A 9380-nucleotide genomic window follows, 5' to 3' on the forward strand; every position below is an offset into this window, starting at 1 on the left:
ATTCACAAACGGGGGTAAAAATCCTGAGTCCAACATGTTCTTACGCCATAAATCACGTCGCCTTCAGGATATGAATTTGAAAAGGCTGATTATGGTTGTGTCTTAAATATCAGTTTGATGTTGGGAGAGAAAAAATATTAGCAAAGTGGCTTTTGGTCATAAATCCAAGTTTCCCGAAAGTAGGACGTAAATTGCAAGTTGTTTTTCTATGGGTTCTGTCAGGAAAAGTGTGGTATGTGTATATTTTTAATAACACATTCTTTGATCTGTAGGTGAGAAAGAATTACTTCTTTACCAGAGGTGTTCTGGCTGCTTTTCCTTGCTGGGCCCCTTCATGTCGTCTCCAAGCAGTGAAACCAAGGTTGTCCTGCAAAAGAAGTGTTCCTGGAATCACAGCTCCCAGTGCACCTGCGCCAGCCATAGCCTAGCGAGAGAGGAAAGACAGTGTGCTCAGCCGCTTTGGAAGATCTTAAGCTTCGGATAAATACAGTTGATTGTTGGCAGGTTTAGACTATAATTCAGTTACCTATTGCCCAAGGCTTACAAAAAGACTCTTCTCTCATGATTTTGAGGATTGGTTGGATTTAGCTGGGTGGTTGCATTCAGTTGACAACGTGGCTGGGCAGGAAGCTCCAAGAGACCTGCACTCAGCTGGCTCCTGCTTTCAGGCCTTTGCATGAGTCCTTTTCCAAGCAGCTAGCCCGGGCCTTCCAGTCTCAGGTGAATCTTACATTGCAGACGTGTTCAAGAGAGAAAGCTCCTTCAAGGCTAAGGTTAGATGTGGCGTGGTGCTGCTTCCATTCAAGTCCAATGGCCAACCCAAGTTCAAGGGAAAGGAAGTGGAGTCCACTTCTTTTAATTTTATTTATTTTCATTTTATTTGAAAGAGAGGGTGAGGGGGAAAGAGGGAGAGATGTCTTTCATCTCCTCAGATATCTGCAACAGCCAGGGTTAAGGCAGACCAAGGCCAGGAGCCAGGAACTCAGTCTAGGTCTCATACATGGGTGGTGGAGAGCAAATTACTCGAGCCCTCATCTGCTGGCTCCCAGGATGTGCATTAGCAGAGAATCGGAAATGGAGCCAAGGCTTGAGCCAGGCAGCTCGACATGTCACGTGAGTGTCCCATCTTAATTGATGTCCCAAAGTTCTGCCCCCTTTTAAAATTTATTTTTTTTAATTTTCATTTTCATTGGAAGAGTGAGAGAGCTCCACTTCTTGAAGGAGAGAGTGACACGCTCATACAAGAAGAAATAAAATTTTTTAAAAAAAGATTTATTATTTATTTATTTGAAAGGGGGAGAGAGATGGGGAGGAGGAGGAGGAGGGAGGGGGAGGGGGAGTGGGAGGAGGAGGGAGAGGGAGGGGGAGGGGGGGAGGAGGGAGAGGGAGGGAAGAGAGAGGAGAGACAGACTTTCCATCTACTGTTTACCCCCCAGATGGCCACAATGGCCAGGGCTGTACCAGGTTGAATCCAGGAGGCAGGAGCTTCTTCTGGGTCTCCTATGTGGGTGCAGGGGCCTAGAGACTTAGGCCATTCTCTGCTGCTTTCCCAAGCATCTTAGCAGGGAGCTGGATCAAAAGTGGAGCTGCTGGGACTTGAGCCAGTGTCCATATGGGATGCTGGTGCTTCAGGCCATGGCTTAACCCGCTGTGCCACAGTGCTGGCCCCAAAGAGAAGGAATTAATGGTGACTGTCTTTGGACAAAGACTGCACAGTGTCATTACTCACTAAATTGGCATTACTCACTAAATTGTTTTTATAAATTACATTTTCCCATGAGGCTTCACCTTACAAGAGTAAGCTGGGGCAGGCGTCATGGTGGAGCAGGTTAAGCGGCCACTGGGGATGCCCACCTCCCATATCACAGTGCTGACCTGGGTCCTCAGTACTCTGCTTCAGACCCCCCTTCCAGCTGACGCCGTCTTCAAGGCAGCAGAGGATGGCTCAGGTGCTTGGGCCTTGGTCACCCACAGGGGAAACCCAGACAGAGCCCCAGGCCCTTAGCTTGGCCTGGCCCGGCCTTAGTTGTTTTTGGCATTTTAGGAGTGAACCAGTGATTGGAAGATCTCTCTCTCTTTATCTCTTTGTCGTTCAAGTAGATGAAAATAAATAAATGAGGAAATTCTAAACATTTAAAAAAATACTTGCTTTCCAGTTCTAGCCAGTGTTTTCTAGCCCCACAGGGAAGGTGTTCCTCATTATTTGTCATAATTGGTACTATTTAGTTAGCTCTTACTAAATGCACAGCACTGGGTTTAATTCTTTCTGTACGTGAGCAAATCTTTACAACAACCCTGGGAGGCTGATGGCCCTATTTGCTTGATTAAAAAAATATGAGACTTTGAACGAGCAAGAAACTGGTCCAAGTTCTCACACCTTATAAAGTGGCAGCGCCAGAATTGGAGGCTGGATTTCTGACTTTGAAGTCGGTGCTTTTGCACTGAAATGTGATAGCATTTTTAGACCCACTCTGAAGTTTCGGTTTGGAACTGCCGTCTGCACCGGATTTGCTGATTTCCCTGAAGTTTGCTCACAGAATTTCCCTGAAATAGGCGTTCTCGTTCTTGGCTCGCAGATTAGGACAAGGTCTATAAGATGTCTCCATTAATGGAAACTGCCACCGCGTGCTCTGATTTATGGCTTCTCTAACAATAGGAGCGTTTTTCTCAAGACGTGGGTCGTTCCTCAACCCCTTCCCATGTTCACGTGTTACTCACCTGAGTGACACGGAACGCATTTTCCACCCTCACCCCGGGTCTTCCTGTTCTGTTGTACAACATTAGCATATCTTAATTACATTCTCACTGCTGAAGCCTCGGACTGTGGCTGTCCAGACTACAGGGGATTTTTCAGTGAGTGAAACAAATACGAGATGGACTTGGACTGTGTGGAGTGTTAGATTCCTGTCATGCTCTCTCGTGAGCTTTATAGCCTGTTAAACTCTCTCCTGTATTCCTTTAGGCTACTAGTACTTTCTGAACCTTTCTGTATTTCACTTTGAAGTTAATATTTTATATTTCTGCTCATGTATTTACTGTTCACTATCATTAAAGACAGTTAAATTGCCCCATTTCAAGCTTTGGATTTTTATTATAACTTATTAATTCCTTGAAACCTGTTTCCGTGATAGGAATGACAAGTTTATCTAGAAATCAGTCAGGGTTGGGTACTTGTTTAGCTACTATAATTCTGTGATGATTTTCTCTTAATTTTGAGAAAGGACAAATAGAGGCATAGCTAGAAAAAAACACACAAAAGATCATAAAAAGAACAACTTCCTCTTTTTTAAACCGTGGGTCTGAGTTGGGAGGGCATAATGCCACTGTGTTCTTGTTTCAATGCCACGTGCAGATTTCAACTCAAGGTTGAAATTAGCATTGCCTCTTAGGCCTATCACCCTGAGTTAGTTTCCTAAATGTAGTTTAGGAGAATTGTCTTGGGAGAGTTTTCAGTTCTGAGAAGCACAGTACAGAAAGACAGGTGCAAATTTCAGTCTGCTGTTTTATCATTTTCTACCCAGTTCAGAATACTTTATAACTTCTGTTCAATGTATCCTTTACCTGTGGATTATATTGAAGTATGTGTTTAATTTCTAAATATTTTGAGATTTTTCAGAGGTCTTTCTGTTTTTGATTTCTCATTTAATTCCAGTTTAGTCAGAGAGCATGCTTAAATATCTTTTAATTGATTAAGACTTCTTTTATTCCCTCAAATATCATGTATCTCTTATGGATCTTAAGCATGTGAAATGAAACAAATGTATATTCTGTATTTTTTTTGGTAAAGAGTTATTTATTTATTTATTTATCTTTGACAGGCAGAGTTAGAGAGTGAGAGAGAAAGTTTTTTCTTTTCTATTGGTTCACCCCCAAAATGGCTGCTGTGGCCGGTGCGCTGTGCCGATCCGAAGCCAGGAGCCAGGTGCTTTTCCTGGTCTCCCATGCGGGTGCAGGGCCCAAGTACCTGGGCCATCCTCCACTGCACTCCCTGGCACAGCAGAGAGCTGGATTGGATGAGGGGCAACCGGGACAGAATCCGGTGCCCCAACCAGGACTAGAACCTGGTGTACCGGTGCCGCAGGCAGAGGATTAGCCTAGTGAACTGCGGTGCCAGCCCCAAGTGGTATCTTAACCGCTGTGTCAAATGCTCATATCTGTATTTTATTTATTATTATTTTTAGTATTTGAAAAGCAGAGAGACAGAGACAAAGAAACAGTAAGAGCTTCCGTGTGCTGGCTCATCCCCTAGATGGACCTGCAGCAATGGGGGTGGCTGGGCCTCAAGCTGAGAGCTGAGAATTCAGTCTGCATCTCCAGCATGGGTGATAGGAGTCCACATTGCCGGGAAGCTGGAGTTAGGAGCCAGAGGTAGGGATTAAACCTCGGTGCCCCATGTGGGTTGCAGATGACTCAACCACTGAGCGAAAACCTGCTCCTCCAGGCACTATTTCAGAGATGTTACATTGTTTTCTAGCTTATGTTGCTTTCAGTGATAAATCTGCTGTCCTCTTTATCTTTATTCCTCTGTATATAGTATGTCACTTTTTAAAAACCTCTAGTTGCTATTTTTTTAAAAGATTTATTTGTTAATTGAAAAGCAGAATGAGAGAGAGAGAGAGTCTTCTATCTGCTGGTTCACTCCCCAGATGGCTGCAATGGCCAGAGTTGTACCCATCTGAAGCCAGGAACCTGGAGTCTCCTCCTGTCTCCCATGCGGGTGCAGGGACCCAAGTACCTGGGCCATCTTCCACTGCTCTTCCAGGCCATACCAGAGAGCTGGATCAGAAGTAGAGCAGCTGGGACTCAAACCAGTGCCCGTGTGGGATGCCAGCACTGCAGGTGGTGGCTTTACTTGCTACGCCACAGAGCTGGCCCCTCTGGTTGCTTTTTAACATTTTTCTCTTTAATTTGAAATGTCTATTTTTTAAAAGATTTATTTAGTTATTTGAATGGCAGAGTTACAGAGAGGGAGAAGGACACACACACACACACACACACACACAGTTCTTCCATCCGCTGACTCACTCTCAAATGGCTGCAACAACTGGGCCTGGGCCAGACTTGAGCTTCTTCCTGGTCTTCTACATTGGTGCAGGGGCCCAAGCATTTGGGCCATCCTCTGCTGCTTTCCTAGGCGCCTTAGCAGGGAGCTGGATTGGAAGAGAAACAGACGGGACTCAAGCCAGCACTCATACGAGATGCCAGTCCTGTAGGTGACGGCTTTAACCCCCTGTACCACAGTGCTGGCCTCTTTATCACTACTTTCAAGCAATTTAATCATGACATGACTTAGTTTTAATTTAATTGCATAAAAATGTTTCTTCTTTCTGGGATTCGTTCCGCTCCTGTGATCCATGGGCTTATAGTTCTCATGAATTTGGAAATTTTTCAGCCATTATTTCTTCAAATATTTATTGCCTCCCCATCCTTTCAGAAATGCCAATTACATTTGGTATTTGGGGTGGTTCTCCAGTTGGCTGATATTTCATTAATTTTTGTCTAATTTTGTTTTCTAAAATACCTGCCTCATTTTAGATGGTTTCTGTTGCATGTCTTAAAGTTTACTAATGTTTTGTTCTCCTTTTTTACCTCCTGTTAATCCCATGTGGTATATCATGCATCTCAAACCTTTCTAGTTTGTATCTCTGGAAGCTGAATCTGTGTTTTTAAAGTGTATTTTTCATGAATTCCCTGATATTTACTCTGTCATTTACTCTGTCACTTTTCCTTATGATTTTGTCAGTGTTTGATTTTTATATTTTGCCACTCTTGTGTTACATACATGCCAATGGCGTGTGTGTGTGTGCACAAGCATTCACACGTGTGTGTGCACATGTATGAATATATATCCACATAGAAATAGACAAGGATATTCTTTTTTATATAAACTTATGGGTTTTTTTAAATGATTTTTTTTGACAGGCAGAGTTAGAGAGAGAGAGACAGAGAGAAAGGTCTTCCTTCTGTTGGTTCACCCCCAAATGGCCACTACGGTTGGCGCTGTGCCGATCCAAAGCCAAGAGCCAGGTGCTTCTTCTGGTCTCCCATGCGGGTGCAGGGCCCAAGCACTTGGGCCATCCTCCACTGCACTCCCTGGCCACAGCAGAGAGCTGGCCTGGAAGAAGGGCAACTGGGACAGAATCCGGTGCCCCGACCGGGACTAGAACCCGGTGTGCCTGCGCCACAAGGTGGAGGATTAGCCTAGTGAGCCACGGCACTGGCTAAAAGATTTATTTATTTGAAAGGCAGAGTTATGGAGAGAGAGAGAGAGAAAGAGAGAGAGAAATCTTCCATCAGCTGGTTCACTCCCCAAATGGTTTCAACAGTCAAGCTGAGCCAGCTTCTTCCAGGTCTCCCACGTGGGTGCACACGTGGCCAAGTGCTTGGGCCATCCTCTGCTGCTTTCTCAGGTTATAACAGAACTAGATTGGAAGTGGAGCAGCTGGGACTCAAATGGGAGTCCGTATGGTATGTCGGTGTTGCAGGTGGCAGCTTTACCAGTTTCGCCGCAATGCTGGCCTCATACAAGGATATTCTTCTTCTTCTTCTTCTTCTTTTTTTTTTTTTGACAGGCAGAGTGGACAGTGAGAGAGAGAGACAGAGAGAAAGGTCTTCCTTTTCTGTTGGTTCACCCCCAATGGCCGCTGCAGCCGGTGTGCTGCGGCCGGCGCACTGCGCTGATCTGAAGCCAGGAGCCAGGTGCTTCTCCTGGTCTCCCATGGGGTGCAGGGCCCAAGCACTTGGGCCGTCCTCCACTGCCCTTCTGGGCCACAGCAGAGAGCTGGCCTGGAAGAGGGGCAACTGGGACAGAATCCGGCGCCCTGACCAGGACTAGAACCCAGGGTGCTGGCGCTGCAGGCGGAGGATTAGCCTATTGAACTGCGGCGCCGGCCAAAGATATTCTTCTGATGGACCTCTCCTTTTTTAAAGCCTGTTGCTTTAATTTATACGAGGATACTGAAATTACTACACTGTGTAGCCACTATGCTCTGGTTAGTATTTGCATAACAAATATTTACCCACATGTTTATTTTGAGCTTTCAAAGATCTGCAGTTTTTATATGGTGTATCTCTTAGAAGCACTAATTTTATTTTGTTTAATCTTCTTATCTGTCTTCGAAAGTTTAGTCTGTTTTCAGAGTCACTGCAAGGAATCAGAGAGCAGGGTAGAAACGTCACTAATGCAGGGACAAAGCTCAGAGGTTTGATACTGGATTCTGCTGGGGTTGGGGGGGGGGTCCTGCCTTTAATGCTTTCTGATTTCCTTTTTTTTTGTTTGTTTGAACAGAGGCTGGAATTCCAGAAGCTCCCGTCAAATCACCTCTTTTCTTGCCATGTTGGTCCAAAGGTGCTGACAGCAGAAGAACCTTGCCTTTCTAATACAGTCAGCTGCACTTGAGGAGTCCTCCCAGCCTCCTGTCCCACACAGGATGAGTCTCTTAAAGCACTGATGCCCAGTAGTATTTTGTATTTTGCTTTAAAGTTAATCTTAGGTGGTGTCAATATTTAAAAAAAATCATTTCTCAGTGTGCAGATTTTCCAGTTATTGCCATATCTTTAGTTTGTGAGTTTATTCTTTGTGCATTCCTTTTTAATTATGGCCAGACACCAAATTTTCTCAATCAGTGTTGGGGTGAAATTTTTTTTTATTCTCATAGACTATACACTGTGCAGGGCTATTTATATAAATACAAGGTAACATGCCTATTACATAAAAATAAAATAATTGTTTTGTGAAATGAATCGGACAATGTGGCATAATTAGACAGTGGACATTTGTATTCTAGTATTATCACTGTGAAGCTGCAAAAAAAAAAATGGAAGTAATTTATTTCATCTCGGTAATGCTCCTTCTTTCTGGTCCAACAATTTATCAGAAATGTTAATCCAGCAAGCAGTAAGTGGAGGGGGAGCGAGGCGGGGATTTAAAATTAGCCTGGAAATATTGCACAACTCATTAAAAATGTAATCATGCGTAAAATGAGATCAATGAAAATTTATCTAAAAGTGCAAGGAAAAGGCATTTTCTAGTATGATACTGGATTTAATAGACTGGATTTTAATTTAGTCAGTTTGCTACCAAAAAATCCCTCCAGGCTAAACAAAACCATTGTCCCTCCCAGTTATTGTACAGAGAGCTAATTTTCCGACCCTTCCCTCTGATATCCAATCTTATCTCTCACTGGATATGGGTTTCAGTATATTGCAGAATTTGTTTTCTTTACATTTTCCATTACTGCTTTCATTTGCATGATAAATGATTAGAAGTAGAAACACACACGCACACAAACCATGCAGAACATTTCTTTATTAATTCTGTTTAAATTAGAGTAACTTTTTTATTCATCTTTCCCCTCCCCATTTCATATTCCATGCATCTGAAAGTTATTTTAATATTTTCCTGTACCACCAAAGAAGAGGGTAACAACACTTTTGACTTGTGCTTTCTTCTTGTAACATTTTATTTTGTTCTTACAGTTGTAGCTTACCCGTTGGTTCCTGTCTTTCACTGCTAAAGGCATTGATGAATTTTTCTTAGAAGAGACTTTCGCCCTTAAGGCTGAACCTAAGCTGCAGAGATTTAAACTACGTTAACACTGACGAGTGTGGTGGCTTTGAAGACTTAGGTTGCAGGCGACAGTAGCGTGATTCTCCATGAATAGGGTCTGTAGGATGGTGTTTGTGGAAGTCTCCTGCTCTTCTGTCTGAGTTGTGTCTCTAGTCCGAGAATTCAGAAATGTGAAACGGTGTATTTAATGAAACACATCAATGGAAATCATCGAATAGCTTACTTTTCCCTTCAAGCGCTAAATTAAAAGAAGGTGATAGCTTTATCAACTTGCCTGGGCAAAAATTCTTGTGCAACCTCACAGACAGGTCCCTTAAAATTTATCTATGATAGAAAATTCACTTGTATCACCTTAGAGTCATTCAAATAGACAGATTTTCTAGTATACAAATATTAAGTATATATCCCTGTTATTAAAAAAATTCAACAGCATAATTAGTTGAGTGTGCATTTGTCCTCCTATCCTTATAAGTAGCTCTCCCATTAGCATTCACCCTTCCCAACATTTTTTTTGTAAAATAGATATGTACTAGAATAAATGTATTTGTTTCAATTTTTATTAAATTATTCTAATATAAATGGTATCATACCATTTTAGTCTTTCCTCCTTTTGCTTATTTTAGTTAACATTATGTCTTGGAAATTTTTACTTTTCAATATGTCACACTACATTTCTATTTTACTATTGCCTGGTATTACACAGTGTGGTGCTAGAAAGATCTAGAAAGGATCTAAGAGTCCCTAATGGGGAGTGGTTAACCGTGACAAACAGTGATTCAATAAGAATCTTCCTGCGTGGTGGACATGGTCC

The 9380-nt window shown here is 42.9% G+C and overlaps 1 long non-coding RNA gene across 2 annotated transcripts in view; it reads left to right on the forward strand.

Annotated features, from left to right (window-relative positions):
• Nucleotides 1-8869, forward strand: part of LOC149120999 (uncharacterized) — a 127404-nt gene extending 118535 nt beyond the window's left edge. Inside the window, exon 4 of one of the 2 annotated variants that reach the window (XR_016225359.1) lies at nucleotides 7289-8869. This is a non-coding gene — a long non-coding RNA (uncharacterized LOC149120999). Of the gene's footprint in view, nucleotides 1-272; nucleotides 506-7288 lie in introns of those variants that run through there. The other variant, XR_016225357.1, reaches the window with a different exon arrangement.
• Nucleotides 8870-9380: the final 511 nt, after the last annotated feature.

This window comes from Oryctolagus cuniculus, chromosome 18 (assembly GCF_051225735.1).
Source record: "Oryctolagus cuniculus isolate XC-2025 breed Fujian yellow rabbit chromosome 18, ASM5122573v1, whole genome shotgun sequence".
Taxonomy (NCBI): Eukaryota; Metazoa; Chordata; class Mammalia; order Lagomorpha; family Leporidae; genus Oryctolagus; species Oryctolagus cuniculus.